Genomic DNA, 23,685 nt, shown 5'->3' on the forward strand with positions numbered 1-23,685 from the left:
TTTCCCCTAAAGTTTTAATATCTAACACACACACACACACACACACACACACACACAGCCAGGTGCAGTGGTTCACACCTGTAATCCTAGCACTTTGGGAGGCCGAGGCAGGCGGATCACCTGAGGTTGGGAGTTCCTGACCAACATGGGAAACTCCATCTCTACTAAAAATACAAAATTAGCTGGGCATGGTGGTGCATGCCTATAATCCCAGCTACCCAGGGGGGCTGAGGCAGGACAATCACTTGAACCTGGGAAGTGGGGGTTGCGGTGAACTGAGAACACACCATTGCACTCCAGTCTGGGCAACAAGAGGGAAATTCCATCTCAAACAAACACAACACCTTGGCAGTGCCAATATATAAAAAGGAAACAAAAAAAGTGGAGGTAATTATGATTTCCAAGCTAAGGAACAGGAAGAGGGTGGTAGATACATATTCTTTTCTATTTATGTTTCATTCTTCCCTGGAAAAACACTTGAGTCACAGTTTGTGATGCTGTTAGTCCTTCAATGTGGTACAACAAACAGGTTTCTCTCATGTGCAAATAATCGATGAGGAGTGGCTGCCTCCAGGAGCCTGGGTGCTGTTGACCTTAGTGGAAAGGATCTGAATCAGCTGCCAGGGCCACACACGTGCTGTGTGTTTGTTGATCCCGCCTTATGCCAACCAGTCAACAATAAAAACGATCAGGGCATTGCTAGGCAACCACTTCTCCAGTCTTCACTAGTCAATTATTGTGATTAGGATATTTTAGTTCAAACATTTTGTTTTCCTAAATGGAACTTGATGGATAGAATGGATTCTACAGGGCGTTTCTTTCCCTCTAACTATCACGCACAGGTGCTGCTGAGTGTATCATCTCCCCCTCCTGTGCAGGGAGCCTGCCCTGTGTAAGGTAACAGGAAGGACATCAAGGTAAGCAGCGTAGAATACAACAGAAATAAGGACCCAGGCATAACTCTGAAGGACCTTCTAACCATGTTGTGCAGATGAGGAAGACTCAAGTATTATTAGGTGTTCAAAGAAATTAGGACTTTTTACTAGCAGAACAGTAAAAATTCTACAAGTTTGCTAACACACTGTGTTGAGGAGGCTATGGGAAAGAGGTATGCACTCATATTACTACCTGGAAAATGAGTGGAAGTATAAACCGGAATAACCCCTTTAGAGGAGAGCGATTTAACAATTAGCAAAACGACCTTTAACTGGGCAAGTCCACATTAGACATTTATTCTGCAGATATACTTGCCCAAATGCAAAATGTCAGATACACAATGTTTCTTGCAGCTTTGCTTATAATTGTAAAAAATAGCTGTTCTAGTTTCCTCGTGCTGCTATAACCAGTACCACAAATGTAGGAGCTTTAAAAACCACAAACTTACCTTACTATGAGCCCGGAGGTCTGAAGTCCGAAACGCATCTTGCATAGCTAAAAATCAAAGTCTGTTTCCTTCTGGAGGATCTAGGAGAGAGTCTATTTCCACGCCTGTTCCAACTGCTGTTGGCGTTCCACGCTCCTCGGCTCGCGGTCTTATATCGCTGCAACCACCACTTCCACCTTCCTATCACGTCTCTGATTCCGACGCGTCTGCTTCCCGCTTATAAGGACTCGTGATTGATTCCATTGCGCCCACCTGGATGATACACGCGCCTCTCCCCATCTCACAATCCTTACTCCCAAGGCCCCTTTGGCTATGTAAAGTAATATATTCCTAGATTCAGGGATTTGAATGTGGACATCTTTTATTCAGCTTATCACAATAGCAAACGACTGGAAACAAACTGGATGATCCTCAGTAGTGGACTGATTCAATAAATTATGGTAAATTCATACAACAGAATATAGCTGTTTAAAATATGAGAAAATTTATTATGTATGAAACAGAAAACTCACCAAAATATAATGTTAGATGAAGAAAGCAAAGTACAGAACAGAGACGGGAATGCAGCATACGGAATTTGCTTGTATATATAATGTTTAAACTATCTCTGGAATGATATACCAGAAACTAATCATGGTGGTTACCTGTAGGACAGGAAGAGGGTGATGGCATTGCAAGAATGAGTTTTCACTAACACACTTTCATAATTTTCTATTTTTGAAACTTGTAACTGTATTACTTATCCAGAAAGTAAAATAATATAGTCTAGAAAGAGTAAGAAGAAAACAAAGTCTAAAAAAAGTTATAGATGGGGAATAAGTACCCACTGTAGGAGACTACAATGGTAGACAATTTTTAAAAATAAAAACTATGTATATGTACACGTGTATGGATATGTTACCAGGAATTCCAGGATATATGACCCACTGACTGACAACTATGAGCAAAAAAAACAGAAAAGAGAAACAAACCCACAGTGATTCAGGTGTTAGAATTATCAGATGTGAACTTTAAAGTAATATTATGAGACCCAGGTTTAAAATACTTAGTAGTAGTTTTTTTTATCTTGGTGCTAGTTACAGAGGTTTATTTATATTGTGATAAGTCATCCACCTGTACATTTAAGACGGCACACTTTCTCTTAGGTATATTATACCTCAGTACAATTTTACAAAAGTGGAAAACTTGTGGGATGTGACTAAATCTGGGGCTGGGGAAAATCTATAATCATAAATGCATGCATTTGAAAACAAAAAGAAAAGGACTAAAAAACAATGATATGCTAGGTCTGGTGGCTCACATGTGTAATCCCAACACTTTGGAAGGCCAAGGCAGGAAGTTTGCCTGAGGCCAGAAGTTCAATACCAGCCCGGGAAATATAGCGCTGTCACAGCAAAAAAATAAAAATAAAATAATAATAATAATAATAATAATTGGGCATGGTGACATATACCTGTAGTCCTAGCTACTTGGGAGGCTGAGATAGGAGGATTGAATCACTTGAGCTTGGGAATTTAAGGTTGCAATGAGCTATAAATCACCACTGAACTATAGCCTGAGTGACAGAGTAAGACTCTGTCTCAAAAAAAAGAAAAAAAAACCAATAAATCTAAGCATCCATCTCAAAAATCCCAGCAAATTAAGTCCAATGAAATTAAAATGATGGAAGTAATACAAATAAAAGCAGAAATAATTATAAAAAACAAATACCTGAGAAAACATAAAAAGCCAAAAGTGTTCCTTTGAAAACAGTATTCCCATTGCTGATCTCTGTGGCAGCCAGCCTCTAAGGTGGCCCCCAGTGATCTTCACCTCTGCTATCCACGCTTCGTGCAGTTCTCTCTCATACTGAATACAGTGACCTGTGTTATCAAGAAGATAGTTCAAATGACAGAGTATAGTTTCCTAGGCTAGATTACAAAATACATTGCAGCTTCCATCTTGCTCATCCTGGGTGAAAGTAGCTACCATATTGCAAGCACATTCAAGCAACCCTACAGAGGTTAATGCATTACATTACAGACGTCTCCTGCTAACAGACAGCACTGACTTGCTAGCCATGCTGAGTGAGCCATCTTGAAAGTGGATGCCCTAGCCTCAGTCAAGCCTTCAGATGACCGCAGGCCTAATCAACATACTGACCAAGACAGAACTACCCAGCTAAAGTATTTCTCCAATCAGGACCCACAGAAGCTATATAAGATATCAATTTGCTATTGCTGTATAACAAATGAACATCTCAGGAAATATATATATATTAGCTAGTACAGTAGTATTTTCTTTTATACAGTTTCTATGTCAGGATTTCATTTAAGAAAACGTGTTTATTCTTAAGTGTTTTTTTTTTAACTTACTTTTTTTTATCATTTCAACAGGTTTTTGGGGAACAGATGGTGTTTGGTTATATGAATAAGTTATTTAGTGGTGATTTCTGAGATATTGGTGCACCCATCACCCAAGCAGGGTACACTGTACCCAATGTGTAGTCTTTTATCCCTCCCACCCCTCCCACCCTTTCCCCTGGATCCCCAAAGTCAACTGTATCATTCTTATGCCTTTGCATCCTCATAGCTTTGCTCCCACCTAAGAGTGAGAACATCTGATGTTTGATTTTCCATTCCTGAGTTACTTCATGTAGAACAATAGTCTATAATTCTATCCAGATTGCTGTGAATGCCATTATTTTGCTCCTTTTTATGGCTAATATTCCATGGTCTATATATACCACATTTTCTTTATCCACTCATTGACTGATGGGCATTTTGGACTGGTTCCATATTTTTTCAGTTGCAAATTGTGCTGCTACAAACACATGAGAAAAAAATATATTTATTCTCTTGTATTTTCTGTGGGTCAGGAATTTGAGCACAACTCAACTGGCTTTAGTGCGTAGGGTCTCACAATGCAGGCAAGGTGTCAGCTGAGCTAAGTTCAAGCTCATTCAGGTTGTTAACAAAATTAATTTCCTTACGTCTGTATGATTGTGTGGCTATATTTTTTATTGGGTATGGGCTGGAGGCCACCCTCAGGTCCTAGAGCCACCTGCTGTTGGGCTTCCTCAACACAGTCACACACTTCTCAAATCAGCAAGGAGAATCTTGGGTGCATGCTAGCAATATGTATGTCATATCCTAATGTATATCTCTCTCCTCCTCCTCCTCCTCTTCCCTCTCTCTCCTTATATATGTGTGTGTGCACACACATACACATACACACACCCCTGAGGAGTAACAACCCATCATATTTGCAGTATTCTGTTGGTTAGAAAATGAGTCACAGATCTTACTCACACTCACTTGATTTCAGCCAAAAGGTTGAAAAGTGATCCCATCCACACTAAAAAGGAAGAGATTATACAGAGTATAACACCAGGACACAGAGATCATGGGAAACATCTTAGAAGTCTGCCTATCACTGATAATAAATATTTGTTGTTTGAAGACATTAAGTTTCAGGTAACTTCTTATGCAGCAATAGATAACTAATTAGTAAGAGCTGTACCTAATTAGGCACAAGTTAGAATACCAGGAATAAACAGTTATCACTACAGATACTAAAAAGATAAGTTTGTTTTATTATAAACAAGCCTATGACAATAAGACAATTTAGATTAAAATGATGGTAAGTTTTATGCTTTATATATTTTACCATGATAAAAACATTTTATAAGCATCACTTACCATTTGATCATCGATTAAATGCTAAATGCTGGCTGGGCACAGTGGCTCATGCCTGTAATCCCAGCACTTTGGCAGACCATGGCAGACCAAGGCAGGCAGATCACCTGAGGTTGAGAGTTCAAGACCAGCCTGACCAACCTCCATGTTAGGCTGGAGAAAATACAAGAAATTATCTGGGCATGGTGGCACATGCCTGTAATCCTAGCTACTCGGGAGGCTGAGGCAGGAGAATTGGTTAAACCTGGGAGGCGGAGGTTGCAGTGAGCTGAGATTGTGCCATTGCACTCCAGCCTGGGCAACAAGAGTGAAACTCCAACTCAAAAAAATATAAATAAAATAAATAAATAAATAAATGCTAAGTGCTTTACGTACATTTCACTAATCCTCAGAACAACTTTGTTCAGTAAATATTATTCCTGGTTTACAGAGGAGGAAACTGAGGCTCAGAGAAGCTACTTACTTATTTGAAGTCTCACAGCCCTGCCACACTCTTCTCTAGATAGTTGGAAAACTTGCAGGGGAGAATCTCAGAAATAACTAAAATAATTGAAGATGTAATCAAGAAACAAAAGTGCGATGTTTGGTTCAGACTACATGTAAGTGGAAGGTAAATCAGTAGGAAAGGGAAGAAATCTCTAGGTTTCAAGATGAAATAGAAGTCATGAGACTTATATAAGTTTAAATTCAAGTTCACTGAAGAGAGCTAGGAGTCAGCTACTGTTTGCTGCAGATAATATTCAGTAAGGAGCTAACTGCTAATGCACTGGCCTGGGGAAGTATTTAATGTTAAATAGAAACAAACACTAGTAAAACACTTTCTGGAAGTTTTCTTTTTAGACAATCTTGCTCTGTCTCCTAGGCTGGAGTGTAGTGGCATGATCTTGGCTCACTGCAACCTCTGCCTCCCGGTTCAAGAAATTCTTCTGCTTCAGCCTCCCTAGTAGCTGAGATTACAGGCGCATACCATCATGCCCTGCTAATTTTTGTATTTTTAGTAGAGACAGGGTTTTGCCATGTTGGCCAGGCTGGTCTTGAACTCCTGACCTCAGGTGATCTGCCCACCTTGGCCTCCCAAAGTGCTGGGATTACAGGCGTGGGCCACTATGCTTGGCTGCTCCTTCTTTTTTTGTAATGGACCTGGGAGATCTTTAGAAATGAGGGGAAAAAAATCATTTCTTTGAATCGGTGGAATATTAAAGACTAGCCAGCCCTCAGGCTAATGGTGGTTGCTGCTATTCTATTGCTGAACGTGCACCAAAACCTTTAGAAAGGAGCAAGTCTTTGTGGGATACACAGGATGTGAAGTGCATCAAAGGGGTGTAAACCCAGCTGACCATGATACCTTCAAGTGAGTTTTTCCACTGAATTTATTTTCTCATTTTGTACTTCTTTCTGGGCTTTCTAAGCAGCCCCAAAGTTTTAGGTGATTTTAATTTTGTAACTGTATTAGGGGAATGCTCATTCCTGATTCTTTATTTCACTAAACAGCCTTGAACCCCTGGCCTCAACAGATCCTCCCACCTCAGCCTTCTGAGTAGCTGGGATTAGAGGCTGCAGAAACTTTTAAGAGAAAATAGAGGGAACAGAGCCAAGCTCATGTTTTGAGATTAACACAAACTTGACATTGAAACTAGACTTGTCACAGAGAGTGCAAGAGGCATGGTTATCTCCCAAATCCAAGTTCTGCCTCTGTATTATTAGACAGAGTCTCAGTGTCCTTGAACTGCAAGGAATTAATACTGATTGTAGCATCAGTAAAACCTATGTCCTACTCATCATGAAAAGTCATTTTTTAAAAGATTTTTCAAAGAATTATTACAGGCAGAAACAAATTAAAAGGTTGTACACCTACTGTTTGAAAAACGCAACTTATCAAAACCAAACAGAAGTAGTATGTAAACTCCTATGTCTATTAAATAAATAGAATCCATAATTTAAACTTTCCCACAAAAACGATTCCCGGTTCCTGATGGCTTCACTGGTGAATTATTCAATTACAAGGGAAAAGTAACACCAACATTGTAGAATTTCTTTTTTAATTTTAGGGACAGAGTCTCACTATGTTGCCCAGGCTGGAGTACAGTGGCTATTCTCAGTCACATTCCAGTAATCCTCCCACCTCAGCCTCCTGAGTAGCTGGGACTACAGGCTACAGAAACTTTTAAGAGAACAAAAATAAAGGGAACAGAGCTATGCACATTTTTTGAGATTACAATAAACTTGATACCAAAAGTAATCTAAAAAATTACAAAAAGTAAAACTACTGGCTAATTAGTCACATGAACATAAACCCAAAAGTCATTTTTTAAAATAGCATATTAAGGCCAGGTGCAGTGGCTCACGCCTGTAATCCCAGCACTTTTGGAGGCTGAGGCAGGTGGATCATGAGGTCAGGAGATCAAGACCATCCTGGCTAACCCAGTGAAACCCTGTCTCTACTAAAAATACAAAAAAATTAGCCGGGCATGGTGGCACGTTTCTGTAGTCCCAGCTACCCTGGAGGCTAAGGTGGAGGTTGCAGTGAGCTGAGATGACACCACCGCACTCCAGCCTGGGTGAGAGAGCTAGACTTGATCTAAAAAAAAGCAAGCACATAAAGCTGGGTGCAGTGGTTCATGCCTATAATTCCCAGAACTTTGGGAGGCCAAGGTGGGAGAATTGCTTGAGGCAGGCAGATCAAGAGTTCAGGAGTTTGAGACCAGACTGACCAACATGGTAAAACCCCATCTCTACTAAAAATACAAAAATTAGCTGGGCATGGTGATGTGTGGCTGTAATCCCAGCTACTCAGGAGGCTGAGGCAGAAGAATCGCTTAAACTTGGGAGGCGGAGGTTGCAGTGAGCTGAGATCGCACCATTGCACTCCAGCAGGGGCAGCAGTGTGAAACTCTGTCTCAAAAAAAAAAAAAGACTGATTTTTCATGATGAGTAGAAGATAGGTTTTACTAATACTGCAATCAATGCTAATCCTTTGCAGTTCAAGAACACTGAGGCCATGTCTAATAATACAGAGGAAAAGCTAGGGTAGCGGCAAGACTAGCCTGGGGAACAAAGTGAGACTCCAGCTCAAAAAATTAAAAAACTAGCCAGGTGTGGTCACACACGTTCTGTGATCCCAGCTACACAGGGGGCTGAGGCAAGAGGATTGATTGAGCCTAGGAAGTCTAGGCTGCAGTGAGCCATGTTCATACCATTGCACTCCAGCCTGGATGACAGAGTGAGACCCTCTCTCTCAAAAAAAAGAAAAAAATCACACATTAAATCCATGAAAAGGATATACACCATAGTCATGTGGAGTTTATTCCTTTAATGTAAGGTTAGTTTGACATTTGAAAATATCTCAAGGAAGTAACATTAACATTTTTAAAAGATGATCATCTCAATAGATACAGAAAAGCAATGATGAAATTCGATACTCCTTCATGATAGAAAAAAAAAAAACCCTTAGTAAAATATGTTAGCCAATCTAGAGTAGATAGGAACTTCCTTAATCTAATAATCTGATAAAGGGTTTGGTGGTTTTATACTGTGTCAACTTACCTGCACCAAAGAACTCCCTCAGAATTCCCTCCCCTGTATGGTTCTAGAGGAGGGTTGGCCCCAGGAGAAATAAATGTCTGGGAGATCTGGGAAGGGAAATGGGCAGTAGCCATTATTTTCTTCTCAAGGTTGTTAAGGGCACCAGACACTGTGACAATTTGTACACACTGTTGTCATGGGGTAGTTCTGAAATTGTCCAGATCTCCTCCTTCAGTTGCTGCTCAAAGTGCTGTGCCAGTTTGTCTCCAGCTTCTTGGTGAAGGCCACCATTTTCTCTTGTAGATCACACGTTATCGGTGACGTTGGAGGCAGTAAGAGATAGACAGGGGTCCAGTTTATCCTCACAGGTTCCAGTTTTTCATCATGGGCTCCAATTTGTCCTTACCCTTCTCGACTCCGTATCAATATTTTCTTCCCAAGTTTTGGCCCTGCTGACTTAGAGCAACATCAGGCCCAACACTGGCTGAAGAGACAGCAGTTTTTGCATTGACTTCTCCACCAGCTCCCACAATTGTGTCAGATCTAACTCCCATCCTAAACCCCTTTTATCAATCACAGTGGTTCTGCCTTTTAGATTAAACCCCAATTGATACAAATATTAGTACAGAAGTGAGATCCAGAGAATGGAATCTTGAGGATGAGTTTTCTGAATTGCTACAATGTTGAGTTTGTTATCTGAAGTTTTCTGAATTGGCACAATGCCGAGTTAGTTATCTGAATTGTTTCTCCAATCTAATAAGATGTAAAGACAGTTGTGATACCCAGTGGTAAGGGGTCACACTGCCTGCAGTGGCAAAAAAAAAAAACTTAAAAAAATATCAACTAGAGTCCCATCATCAAATGCCTATAGAAAGCAAGACTTGGGATAACCAAGTAGTTGCTGCCTTAGAACTCTGTAGTAAAAATAAGATGTATTACAGGGTTACTTGACTTCTTTCGAGAGCTCTAGAGCGCTTCACGAAAGAAAACGATGAATTTGTGGCTTTAAATTCCAAGCTCAGGGTCAAGAAAGCACTATGGCTGCCTTAAAAAGAAATTATCTCCTGTAGTTGCAGGGCCAAAACTTCCGATGAGAAATCTTATATTCTAAACAAACCCAAGTCTAATCATGTGGGTGGCTCAATTACAAAATAAATCAAATTCCTAATCTCAAGGTCTCTTATGTTACAATCAGGGCATTGGCTGGGAAGGAGTAAGACCCTGAAAATTAGGATGGAACGATGAGGACAGAATCCAATGAAGCTGGAAACCTTAAACCCCTAAATTCTGCTGAGTCTCCTTCCCAGTAGAAGCAGCTCTTCGCTCCGTTTCTGAGGTTAGTCTTCCCTTAGCTGAAGATGCTGTAAAGGCCTCCCCTGAGGTTGCTACTTTGCAGGAAACTGCTGATGCTCCTTACAACCTGCCCTACCACCTCTAATTAATTTTGACCTGAAACAAGACTTAAGTCCCAGCAAAACCCAGATAGTAAGGTAAAAAGCATGACCCGTGGGGAGGTGCAATACACAACAAAACAAGTATAAGGTTTTGCTGATTTATATTGACAGAAACTGGATAATATGAATACAAATTATTCCTAAGGGTGTAGGATCAGGTAAAAGACAAAAAAACATTGGCCAAGGCTGAATTAATGGGATGTGCTAAACAGAGATTCTGGAATCCTCTGCTCAAGCAGTTGAGAGTGACTCTAACATGTTGCTTGGTTGGTTGACTGAAACCTGGATCTAAAGGGGGCCTGAACTCAAGGAACTCAAATGTCAGAACTTGCTCAGCGGTACACTGTAGAGCAGGGGTCAGCAAGCCTCCTGTAAAGGGCCAGAGAGTAAATATTTTAGACTTTGTGGGATAGATTACCAAGTAGAAATAGGGGCAAAAGACTTAAACAGGCACGTCATGGAAGGACAATCAAGTAGCCTATAAAAACACATGAAAAGGTGTTTCATATCATTAATCAGCAGGGATATAATTTAAACCACAATGAGGTACTTCTGCGTGGCCATTACACTGGCAAAATTTAGAAAGAGCAAAGGGCCAAGCATAGTCAAGGATGTAGAGCAACGAGAACTCTCTTTCTTTTTTTAATTTTCATGGGACTCTGCTTGATAGGAGCTCTGTCATACACAGCTGGTACAACTCTGTAACACTGGGGATAGCTACTAAAGCTGAACATGACTCAGCGGTTCCACTCCTAGCTATAAATTCAACAGAAATGCACACGTGTGCACCAAGACATGTACAAGAATACATACAGCAGTATTACTTCTAACAGCCCCAAACTGAAAACAATCCAAATCCATCAGCAAAAGAAACATAAGTAAATCATGGGATATTCACACAAAAGAATACTATGTAATAATGAAAAAGGACAAACTACTGCTACATGTAACAGCCTGGTTGAAGCTCACAGGAAAATGTTAAGTAAGATAAGCCAAAGGGGGGAAAACGTACACATTATCACTCCCTTTAAATAAAGTTCAAAAACATGAAATTAATCCATGGTGACAGAAATACCAATAGTGGTTACCCTGATGAGGATGATAACGAGAAAGGTACAAGAAGGTTTCTGGAGTGCAAGGAATGTTCTATATTTTTATCTGGGTGGTAATAACTGAGATTGCTCAATTTGGAAATTTGTCATCAAGCTATATGCTTCAGATTTATATTTTCTAAAATATCCATCCATTTCAATTAAAAATATAAAAATCGGCCTGGCGTGGTGTCTCATACCTGTAATCCCAGCACTTTGGGAAGCCGAGGCAGGTGGATGAGGTCAGGAGTTCCAGTCCAGCCTGGCCAACATGGTAAAACCCCATCTTTACTAATAATACAAAAATTAGCTGGACGTGGTGGCATGAGCCTGTAATCCCAGCTACATGTGAGGTTGAGGCAAGAGAATCGCTTGAATCTGGGAGGGGAGGTTGCAGTGAGCCGAGATTGCACCATTGAATCCAGCCTGGGGGACAGGAGCAAAACTGTCTCAAAAATAAATAAATAAACAAACAGCCTAGAGAGGAGTAATACACTAAACTAACAATGCTAGTCTTAATTTAGGGTGAATTACTTCAGTAGAAAACTAAAGTAATGAACTAGCCTGAATAAGTTAATTTAAATTTAAAAAATAAAAACTTAAAAATTAAAGATCGGGCCTCAACTGGTTGCCCAGGCTGCATCCAAACTGCCAGGCTCAAGCACTTCGCCTGCCTCAGCTTCCCAAACAGCTGAATAAGCTAACTAACCTGTTTGTTTCTCTCAGGCTAAGTAGATCTGTGAGGTCATTTTAAAAACAAAGTCTGTGACTGATCATCCCATTCCTTCATTTACTTACACCAACATGAATAAAAGGATTCACTAGAGTCTAGAAAGAAGATATTATCCCTGTCTCAAGAAAACTTCTCAAGGGAGAGTTGAAAATATAAATATATAGATTACAGGTTGGACTGACAAAAGTATTAATACAGTGCAGACACAGTACTGAGAAGGAAGAAATTAACTCTTGATTTGGGGTGGTGGAGGGTAAATATACACACAAAGTTTCTAAGAGATGGTGATGTCTAAGAAAGGTTTTCTGTTTTGTTTTGAGATGGAGTCTCATTAACTCTGTTGCCCAGGCAGGAGTGCAATGGTGCGATCCAGGCTCACTGCAACCTCTGCCTACTGGGTTCAAGCGATTCTTCTGCTTCTGCCTCCACAGTAACCGGGATTACAGGCATGCACCACTACACCTGGCTAAGGTTTGTATTTTTAGTAGAGACAGGGTTTCACCCTGCTGGCCAGGCTGGTCTCCAACTCCTGACCTCAGGTGATCCATTCATCTCAGCCTCCCAAAGGGCTGGGATTACAGGTGACAGCCACTGTGCCTAGCCAAGAGAGGTCTTAAAGGACAAATAGGTAGACAGGCAGGGGGAGGAGGCAGGAGTGTGGGGAGAAGAGGACCTTCCAGAGAAAAGCCGTGGAAGAGTTTCTAACAACCTGGAAGGGGGCTGGGGCACAGCAAAAGGAATTGGCACCTGCCTCTAGGAGAAAGGAATGCCTCTTCCCTTCTTCCAGCCTCCCTTAAGAGAAATACCCAAGAATGCTCCCAGCCCTGTGAGCACAGAGCACTGGTGTGAGCTGTTTACTTGTTAATGAGTCTGCACCACCGTCTGTATGTAATGAGTCACTCAGGTCATTCTGGGATGAGGTTGGTATGCACAAACCCCTCCTTTAATCTGGTTGGCTAGTTCAGAATAGACAAGTTTTAACACTGCTTCCTTCTCCAGTCAAGAAGTAAAGCCTGAGTTCCGAGGAGCGGCCTCCACCTGGAGAGCATGTCTGGTGAACCTGAGCTTCGGGAGAGACACAGCTTCAAGCCTCAAGTCGTTTTGCCTCTTCCTGTGGCTGACAGCATCAGAGGTCAGAATCACAATGAATTTTAGCATTTTGATGGAGATTTTAAAACATGACTGTTTTAAAATGCTGCTTTGAAAATTTTTTTTTTTTTTAAGTTTTAATCTTGATTTACATAAGCATTTATTTCTTGATGAGATTTGAATTATAACCTAATTGATAGAATTTTCTTCAGGGGCTAAGACTACAAGAGAAAAAAAAATGTCATACAGATTTTTTAAATGATTCCTGGGCTTAAAGAAGAAATTACTTTTACATCCTCACCAGTCTCCCAGATAATTAATGAGCACGTACTGCCTGGCAGTGCAAAAATTTTTAGGTCTTAGGACCTTGAGGCCGCTTGATCCAAAAAATAAGATTACCTGCCTCTTTCCTTAATCTTACCTGATAGAATGAGACTCTTAAAACATCTTGCTTAAGTTAGAAAAGAAAATGGAGCACCATATTTGTAATCGAACTGACATTTATAAGCACCTGATTTAAATGAACTTTACTCAAAGCACACTCCACAAGAGGTGCTTCAAATTTCACTGGAGCACAGCCCTTTGTGTTGTAGAATAATGCAGAATTAAATGGCTTCCTTTTTTTTAAGTACACCACAACACTCTTAAGGAAAAAAAAAACAGGTAAGGCATCTATCTGTGAACAGCAGTGCCATCCATTCACGAATGTGTAAAGTTTACTCCATGTCAGGCACTAGGGACAGGATGGCAAACAGGGCAGACAGGGCCCCTGACCTCTTCTGTCACCCTATAGTTGAGTGAAGAAAGATTTTTTTTTTTTTTTTTTTTGAGATAGAGTTTTGCTCGTCTCCCAGGCTGGAGGGCAGTGGTGTTATCTGGGCTCACTGCAACCTCCACCTCCCAGGTTCCAGCAATTCTCCTGCCTCAGCCATGTGAGTAGCTAGGATTAAAGGCATGTGCCACCATGCCTGGCTAATTTTGTAATTTTAGTAGGAACAGGAGTTTCACCATGTTGGCCAGGCTGGTCTCAAACTCCTGACCTCAGGTGATCCACCCATCTTGGCCTCCCAAAGTGTTGCGATTACAGGCGTGAGCCACCACGTCCAGCTAGATTTTAAATATTAACAAAATAACTACAAGTTCTGATTATTGCTGTGAAAACCACAGAGATAGAATAGCATCAAAGAGGTGGCACCGCCACCTTAGGAAGCCAGGGAAGGGCTTGAGGAGATGAAATTTAAGCAAAGATTGAAGGACATTAGGAGTCAGACCTGCCAGAGCAGGAGGGAATAGCATTCCTGGCAGAGGAAAAAGCTTGTTCGGAGACAAAGAACTGAAAGAAGCTTGTTTGAGGGACTACAAGAAGACTAACATGCTTAAAGCATATGTCTAAGATCAGATGTGTGATGAGTTTGAAGAGGCAGCTAGATGACTCTAAGAACCTTAGAGGGCTTTTGGCAGGAGAGTGACATGATCTGATCTGACGTATATTTTGAAAGGTCACTCTGGCTTCCAGGTAGCAGTGGGAGAAGACATGCAAAAATTATTAGAGTTCCCAAACATAATTTATGTAGCATGGTGGCTTGGAGAACCACCTATTACAGTAGGGAGGGAGAGGAAGGAGCACATTTGGGGTATATTTTGGAAGTGGAATAAACAGACCTGCTGGCAGATAGGGTAGGGTGGGTGAGGGTTGGTGAGTAAAAATGAGGAGCCAAGGATGACTCATGTTTCAGGCTGGAGTAAGGGAAGGCTGGGAAGACTAGTGGAGAAACAGGTTCAGAGAGAAAAGTCTCAGTCCCTTAGTCATTCACCTCAGTCCCTTAGTCACTGGAATACCTTAGATCTCTATTTACCATTTCTTTAAAACATACGTGAGGCTGGTAGGCAGTCCGGGCTACTCGGGAGGCCGATGAGGGAGGATCCTTTGAACCTAGGAGTTTGAGGCATACCTGGGCAACCTAGCAAGATCCTGTCTCTCTAAAAACAACAACAACAACAACAACAAAATGTGTAGTAGGAAACTGCTGCCTGCTCAGCCTAAACTAACCCCAGATTTTTAAAATATATGTATAGCAAGAGTTTACAAAACAGGCAGCATCAAGTGGGAGCTGGGGGCTTCTTTTGATGCTGCGTTTGATATTACACACAGTTTTTACTCAGATTATATGTTTGCTTAGGTTTGGGCTAAAGATTCCCCAAAGCCGCCCCTTGGTATTGACACTCATGAAGAAATTAGGAATTGATAGTAACATTGAACCATTTTCCAAAAACAAAGAAAAAAGAAAAAAAAAACCATCAAAACCCCAAACAAATGGAATGTGATGTACGTTTTCCATGTTATTTTATACATGAGCTATCTTTCCAACACTGAACTTGGTTTAGCAAGAAAATAATTAAAGATGTAAACGTGCAAGCCAAGAGCCAAAACCACTCAGAACAGCCCAAGTGAACTTATTTAATTTGTCCCTTCCCTGAGGAGTCATTTCTTGGATCATTGACTTATTATTATTCTGTAAAACAGTGGTAGCCCCCGCCTTCCTCCGCTTACTGCCAGAGTATGATCCAGCTGTGGGGTTTGAAGAGTTTATGTTTATCTGATTTTAATGACTTAGTTAACAAAGGTCATTCCTAAAAGTAATAGAAAACTAAGCGTGTGGAAACAGAATGGATAAGACTGACTCGAGGGTTATTTCTAGTAATTCCTTGGTGTTGTCCTTAGATACATGTAAAATCCTTAAAAGCAATTATGAAGGATTCTTCCTCATAATCAATTTACTGATGCTATATTCAACTATATTTGTAAAATGTTATTTTAGACCTCTCAGTAACAAAAGGAACAGAGCTTAAAATATGTTAGATAATATTGATATAAACAATGTATTGTTAACATAATACTGCTGACAGTATAAATGTTATTATGTACAACTGTAATACTTGTTGATGTCACATCTGTGGTGCTTCCATTATCTCTGCCAGAAGGAGATAACTTCAGTTTAAGGTGAAATCTGGTTGGATATGAATGTCCAAGTTAAAAGAAACCTCAGCGATCATTTAATCTTGTCCTTTTAAACATTTACTATGAATGGTGGTAAATATTTACCCAAATGATGTTTATTAGACTGTAAAAGAATTTCCAAGCCGGGTATGCGGGCTCACATCTGTCATCTTAGCACTTTGGCAGAACAAGGCAGAAGGATCTCTTGAGGCCAGGGGTTCGAGAACAAACTGGGCAACACAGCTAGACCTTATCTCTATGCAAAGTAAATAAAATAATAAAAAAAATTATCCAGGTATGGTGTTCCACACCTACAGTCCCATCTACTCAGGAGGCTCAGGTAAGAGCACTGCTTGAGACCAAGAGTTCAGGGTTGCAGTGAGCTATGACTGCACCACTATACTCCAGCCTGGGTGACAGAGCAAGACCCCATATCAAAACAAACAAAAAACCAAAAACACAAATGATTATTTAAGTGATTTAAAATTAAATTGATAAAATCATTTAAGAATATGTGAAAAGAAATACATTTACAGTCATTCCCCAGGTATAAATTAAATATTTTCCACTTCAAAATCCAATGACATGAGACATAAATATATACTTCACATACGTAATACATTTTTTACATGGTTACAGAGCCTTCCTGATCTGGCTCTGGTTGACTTTTCCAGCCTTATCTCATTTCTCCTCCCTCTTCCCAACCCAGATTTTTCCTCCTCCTCTCCTTAGTACTAATCTTCCTACTGTGAGCCTCAAACTCACGCTGCTCTCAGGTCTCAGGGCCTATGTACAAGTAATTCCCACTGCCTAGAATCCCTTGCCCCCATTCGTTGCTGGGTCACTCTGCTGACCTAGTACTACTTCCTCTTGGGAGACTTCTGTCCATCTCCTCTTCCCCCAATCTCCGAACCCCACCAAGACCTGAGTAGCTTTTGAGAAAGTCTCTGCTTAGCTTTCCTGGGATGACCAAAACAAACACTGCCCTATTCATTGTTCAATTCTCAATCCCTAGAACAGAGCTGTAACATAGTAACTACTATAAATGAACGAATGAATAAAGACAGTGAACACTGCAGAACTTGAAGTTATAGTTTACACATGTAAACAATAACATAAATCTGAAGAAATAAAGTTGCTGTTTTAAAAGATATATTTCAACTCACTTCTTCTCTAAGGCGGGAATACACACAGCCTGGCATCAGTTTGACATAAGACGAAAATTTGAGCATTTTTGTATGCTAAATTTATTTCACTAGGTTGACAAAAATGTAGACTCCAAAGAGCTGTAAATTCAAATGACAAATACTGTACAAAAATCTATCAAGCAACTATAAGTCACAACTTGTACGCTTTCTCCTCAGCAAATGAGTTAAAAGAAAAGGAAAAAGTATTTGAAACCTTGCTGGAAAACGAATGACCTTTAAAAATGCCAACATTTTCCGCAGGAATAGATTTGGTCTGAGTACTTCATTTCTGAAATTGTACAAGAAAAGACGACCTAGTTTTGAGAGTCAGATTGCATCCTTCCATAAAGGTTTTAGATCTTTTAAGTCTCCACACAAAGCACTGCCCTTATTTTGAGAACAAAAGCAACAATAAGACAGCTTAGGCGGGACAGAGAAAGACGGGCCTTGGCACAAAGTCCCTGGAAAGGTAAAACAACAAAAACTGTAAGTTAGAGCTCAAGTTAGATCTGGTAACTCCAAACTGCACGACTTCTGCCATACATCAAAAGCAACATGGGAAAACAGAAAAAAAAAAAAATCATGAACATTTTTTGAATGTCCTAATTTGTAGAACCCCTCATAATGAATGAAATATACTTAGACAAAGCTCTTTTTTTCCAAGTCGTTGACTGGGGGTGGGAGGTGGGAGGCGGGGAGGAGGACGGGGTCTCTAATAAATACAAGACCCAGCCTCGTGGCGTGTTTAACTACTGACATTTTAGAAGAAGAATGGGCTATTTACAATTAATGAACCAAACTACCAAACTAACTAAAATTATGACAGTGGGAGGATGAGTAAATGGAATTGTCTGGGCGAAGTTTCGGGAAGGCGTACGCTGGGGGCGCTGCGCCCTCCCGCCCATACCTCGGGGCTCTCCCGTCTCCCCGGCTCCCCAGTGCAGATCCTCGGACGCCGGCGGCCCAACCTCAAAAGCGCGAGGAGGAGACGCAAACCGTAGTTCCCTGTCCGAGAGTGGAAGCCAGCGGAGCTGCGCGCAGGTCGCCCACACTCGTTCTCAGGGAGCCCCAGCCAGGCCGCCCGCCCCGACTCCAGCTCCAGCCCGGGCCTCCCTTACTCTGGGGCTCCATGGTCAGCTGCTCCCGGACCCCCGCGGGTGAGCTCCCGAACTCCTGATCCCTCTCCTCCAGGGCCGGCGTCGCTATGGTTGCCCTGACAACCCAGAGGCGGGGTGGGCGGGACCAGAGGAACGGCGAGCGGGAGGGACCAAAAGCCGCAGGAAGTGAGGGCGTTTGTGAGGACCCGCGCGTCGCCGGGGGCACAGAGTGAGGGTGGCGGCCAGGTCACCGGCTGAGGACACTTCCCCTGAGGCCCGGTCAGGGGGTCGCGCTCTCCCTGGGATCTGTGCCCCGACGTCTGGGGTAGCGGGCTGCGGGCCCCGCCGTCGCCGACCCGCGGCGTCCGTCGGGCGAGTGGGCCTGCCCGTGGGGAAGGCCGCCGGCCCTGGGCTTCCCTCCCGGGACTCGGGAGCCGCCGCTGCAGGTAACGGCGGGGCCCCGGCGGCGGAAGGGGTCGGGGGTCGGCGCAGGGGCGGGGACGACTCGAGCCGGGTGGGCGGCCCTGGCGCACCTGTTGCGGCCGCCTGGGGGCCCCCTGCCCGCAGTTGCTGCAGACGTTCCCAGCCCAGACCTCGATACGCCGAGGGCGGCCTCGTTGCCTCTTGCTCCGGGAGCTGGGCTTCAGCCAGAGGACGGAACCCTGCGGGCAGCCCTCACACCGGGGGTCCCTCCGAGCCCGGTTCCCGCCCGGGAGGGAGGGGCGGTCCCTCGAGCCCCCCGGACAGCAAGCGTGGAGCGCTGCGAGCCGCCGGCGCCGTGGCCGTCGCCCCCAGTGGGCCGGGCGCGTCTCCTGAATCGCGAGAGCCAGGAGCACGGCTTCGTCCGGCATTGCCTTGTCATCGCCGTGTCCCATTTCAGGCCGGGGGCGCGGGTCGGATCATTCCGCCTGGCTTCGTTTTTTGTTGTTGTTTCAATCCTCCGCGTTTCCGGTTGAGTTACAGAATCAGCCCACACGTTTTGTAGCCAAACTTTGTAGGGCTGTGAAACAAATGTAACATTATTCCACACAATGGTCTTTCACATTGGTTTTAAAAAAACAGTGATTCAGGGTTTGCTTTAAGGAAACTTTTAGGGTCACAAGGGATTGTTATCTGGTAAGTTGTAAAAATTTAAACAACCGGGAGCGTATCATAGGTTAAGGAAAGCCGGAAGGAGGAAAGAAAAATGGAGAGGAGGAGAGAAGCAAAAGGATAAGCAAGAAAGTGCAGGGGGCTTAGCTGGGTGGGGGGGTGGTACAAGGGGTTGGGGTGGGCTGCAGGATTGATTTAATACTCAGGACTGGAAATTATGATCCCTCTATTAATTTCAACCGCTGCTCCAGAGAGTAGTTGAGGGAAATGAAAGAGCCCTTTTTGGGGTCATGCAAGTGATTATTCATCTTGCCATTAGAAAGATTTCCACTCCCTGGATGACAAGGACACCAAGGAGAATTACTTTCCTCTTAGAAAGGGAATCATTCAGAGGTTAATTGAACTTGAGAAGCATATATTCTTTGATGGAAACTGACATTATATTATGTCAAATTAGGCTTTCCCCCCTCTCAGACTATATGGGGACTTTTTCAGATTGTCAAAACAAGGCTTATGTGTGGATATTGCCAAGCAGTGTGATATATACAGAACACATAATTCTTAAGCTGAAGTATTAAGGTAATAATTTAAGGGTAGAAAGTAAACACTTCATGGAACCTTAACTACCTGTTCCTGAAATTCAGAGACAGGGGCTTCATTTTTAAACAAAGTATCTGGAGATCACTATCTAAAGAAGTAAAGATACTTCTGTATCCAGTGGTTCTCAAGTTCTAGTTTACATATGATAAGCAAAATCACGAAGTGGTCATTTTATTCCAGATACAAATAGAGTGATGCCCATCAGTATCTCATAATCAAAAGTGACAAGATAATAATTTTAAAAAAACACCTGGCACTTACTGACAAAAGAAAAGGTAGGATTAAGTCTGCTCAAACAATAAAGTATTCTTATTTTAAAGCATTAGTATTCTTTAAAAAAGAAGAAACAACAGTGCAGGTCTCTATGCTAAAGTAATCAGGACTAAAGAATTTGGTTTTAAGGTTGGAGAAAAATAGGGTTATGTATTGGTGAAATATTTTGTAATTATACAGAATAATTATTTTATCAGTAGCTATGAAGTTGACTTTGAGGAAATTTTGAATTGAAATACTTCAGGTGACAGGTAAAGACAACTGTGAAAAGCAACATTTGATTTTAGGGGACGGGGGTACCTATGGAAGAAGACTGGTTCCCGGTTGGAATTGAGGAGTAAAGGCACTAAAATGTCTAAGGCAGGGACAATATTCAGTTTCTCTTCCCTCTAGCACCTAGTGCAATGTACGTGCTAAATGTTTGTTGAATGAATGAGAAGGACTTTAGAGAAATTGCTTTGGATATAGGGATACTCTTTACTGTTGGAAAAAATACCCGCGATCAGAAAGTTGCTAATGAGTTAGGGTGGGGGTGTAAAGACATTGATTGTACCTTTTTGGAGTTTTCTACCATTGTGTTTTATTTCTTTTCACTGGCATGTTCAGTCTGTTATTAGTAGTCAAATGAAAAGCAATAAAGTTCTATGTGAAGTCTCCAAGCTCATTACTAGATAGAATAGTTACATTATTGTTTACTTTGCTAACAAAGTATCTAGTGGTTCTCAAGTTCCACTAAATGTTTAACTAAATGTAGCAAACTAAAGCATTATGGATAGGGAATAACAATGAAGAGACAGATGTAGTCTTTTTCTTATTTAAATCTCTTGACATCAGAATTCAAAGTAAAAATAACTTTAATCGGAGGTTAACATTATTTAAGGCAAATTGATAAAAAATGTAGCAAATTAACATGTTATCAGTAGTTCTGTCTGCTAGCCTTACTGTGGTAAGTTGGAAGTTTTCATTGTTTTTGTTGGTTTTAAGATTTTTGTTTTCTTTACCAGAGTGAGGGTACTTTTTCCTGTCTCTCTGATACTTTCTTAAACTTTTAAGGAGTTCAGTCAAAGTTGGAAAACAATCAAATTTCTATTTTTGGTGTTCTACCTCTTTGTTCTCCAAACCTGTTATGGTCGACATTCAATTTGTTGCACTCACCTAGAATGCCTTTCTCTCAGCCCTTTACTCGTCCATAACATAAAAGGGACTGCAGGACCATGTTGTCCCAGTTTCTATAAAGTCTTTCAGGATTAGGCTAATGCCCACTAAATGCACTTCTCTCTCCTACTGGGGGTGCTACACAATTTAGCATTTAACTCTACAGTATGCTTTCTTATAAAATTTTATCTCTTTTCGTGTGTGTGGTTCTTGTACCTCTGATTAGATTAAATATTTTTAGAGCTAAGTGTATGACTTATGCTTCTTCTGTGTTGCTTTTAGCACACGGTGGGCTTCACTGCGTACCTGATAATTTAAGTAGGGAAATAATAGGACAAACCTTTAGTTAGGGGTCATTGCGTTAATTTCTAGCTTTTCCCCTTTGGGAAAACCAGGAGCTATTATTCTGTCATTGATAACTTGGGATCATAAAACCTGCAATGGTTGTGTGATAGTCTAGTTGTGAGAATCAAGATAAATGTGATTATAGATATGAACAAAAATATCTTGTATATCATAGTGAACATTTTAAATGGAAAGGGCTGTTACTGACTTAGGCATAGAGCAAACATTGATTCCGCATTCACAATGTGCTTCTGGGCTCTGGAATTGCAGATCATAAAGGGTGAACAGGAAATGACCAGGAGCTTCTGAAGCAGAACAGCCTAGGCTGAGGCACAAAGGCAGGAGAACGACTAAGCAGTGGTTTATTGTGGCTGAAATGGAGAATACTTCATGTGTATTAGAAGAAAATGGGAGGAAGTAAGGCCAGAAAGGCAAATGTGGGCTAAATCAGAAGGCACCTAAGGACTGTGAGTTTATTTTCCTTAAAGGTAATAAGGAGGATTTGGATCAGTCACTGGCAACACTCACATGACAGATTGGTAGAGAGCCTAAATGAGAGACAAAAAAAATTGGAGATGTTGCTGAAGCTCAGTGAAGAAATGAAAAGATAACTAAGAAAGTGATGGTGGGAATAAAGAGGAGGGGCCTCTGAAAGGGGTAGAATTGGCAGATCTTGGTGACACAGGATGAAGAACGAGAAGCCAGGGATGACAGTGGGTTGATACAGTAGATTGTTCTGCTATTCACTGAACTCTGCAATGCAAAATAAGAAAAAAAAAATTTTTTTTTGAGGAGTTTAAGAAGTGGGGTAGATGATGTGTTCAGTTTGAGACGCCTGTCATGTACATTAGACAGTCCCATAAGTAGTTGTGGTTGGACATGTGGGTCTGGAACTAAAGGAAAAAATTTGAGATGAAGATAGAAGTATGGATTAAGCATTTAGTAATTGAAGTTAGGGATATTAAGGGGAATAAGAGGGTAAAGGATAGAACCCTGAGGGTATACACGTTTTACACTGTGGGGAAGAGGGGCTGATGGAAGAACCCAGAGAGACTAAAGACCAGTGTTCAGAAAAGGGAGCTGCAAATCTGGGAGGATTAATGTAAGAGTTCCTGCTCCTGAGGACTTCATGCATTGGCATTTCCTGAAATGATTATTTTTCTCTATCTACCGTAGTATGCACCACATAGTTCATCTTTCTGTTATTGTTTTATCAAAGTTAATGTAAAATGACTACCCATTACTTTGTTAACAACAGAAATCTTTATGTGTTAAAACATTTAAAAATTTTTTTTTTTTTTTAGATACAGAGTCTTACTGCATTGCCTAGGCTGGTCTGGAGCTCCTGGCCTCCTCCTGCCTCAGCCTTCCAAAGTGCTGGGATTACAGGCATGAGCCACCATGCCTGATGCTATTTATGGGTTTTTTGTCTCCACTTGGGACAACAAATCAAGTAAAATATAACTTTAGAAGTTGATCATGATTATGCCTCAAGCAAATACTTATTAAAAAGAGAGAGAGAGAGAGATGAATAAAGTTCATTTTGTGTATGTCTCAGATAAAATATGTTAACTTGGGGAGACAAGCAGTAGCCTGTTCTTTAAATCTCAGCTTTTATTGAATCTCACACTTTTTCTCAGATATCTTAACTAGATTACTTAACTAAGCCAAATTAGTATTTTAGCATACTTTCTTAACTCTGCTTCTACTCAGAGGGAATTAGTTTTTGGAATGTTATGCAGTCAAAAAAATCATCAAAATAATATCACAAAGCTCTGAGTGGTCCAGTCATTTGAACTTCTGACAATACCTTTGACTTACAAACTTACTTGTGGGGAGTGGTATATTAGTACTGTACATAAACACTGATTGAGTTCGGGGAGTCTTTCTGTATATATGCTTAAAAAAATTTTTTTTAATAGAGACAGGGTCTTGCTACGTTGGCCAGGCTGGTCTCAGACTCTTGGCTCAAATTGTCCTCCCCACTT

General features: G+C 41.4%; 1 protein-coding gene across 1 annotated transcript in view; it reads right to left on the minus strand.

The window, feature by feature from the left end:
* FANK1 (fibronectin type III and ankyrin repeat domains 1) overlaps positions 1-18,051 on the minus strand; it is a 151,514-nt gene extending 133,463 nt beyond the window's left edge. The window contains exon 1 of the mRNA XM_064373741.1: positions 18,043-18,051. The gene's annotated coding sequence lies outside the window, so the exon portion shown is untranslated. The remainder of the gene's footprint in view (positions 1-18,042) is intronic.
* Positions 18,052-23,685: the final 5,634 nt, after the last annotated feature.

The sequence above is a fragment of the Aotus nancymaae genome, unplaced genomic scaffold (genome assembly GCF_030222135.1).
Source record: "Aotus nancymaae isolate 86718 unplaced genomic scaffold, 86718_ANA_hifiasm-v0.15.2.pri h1tg000010l, whole genome shotgun sequence".
NCBI lineage: Eukaryota > Metazoa > Chordata > Mammalia > Primates > Aotidae > Aotus > Aotus nancymaae.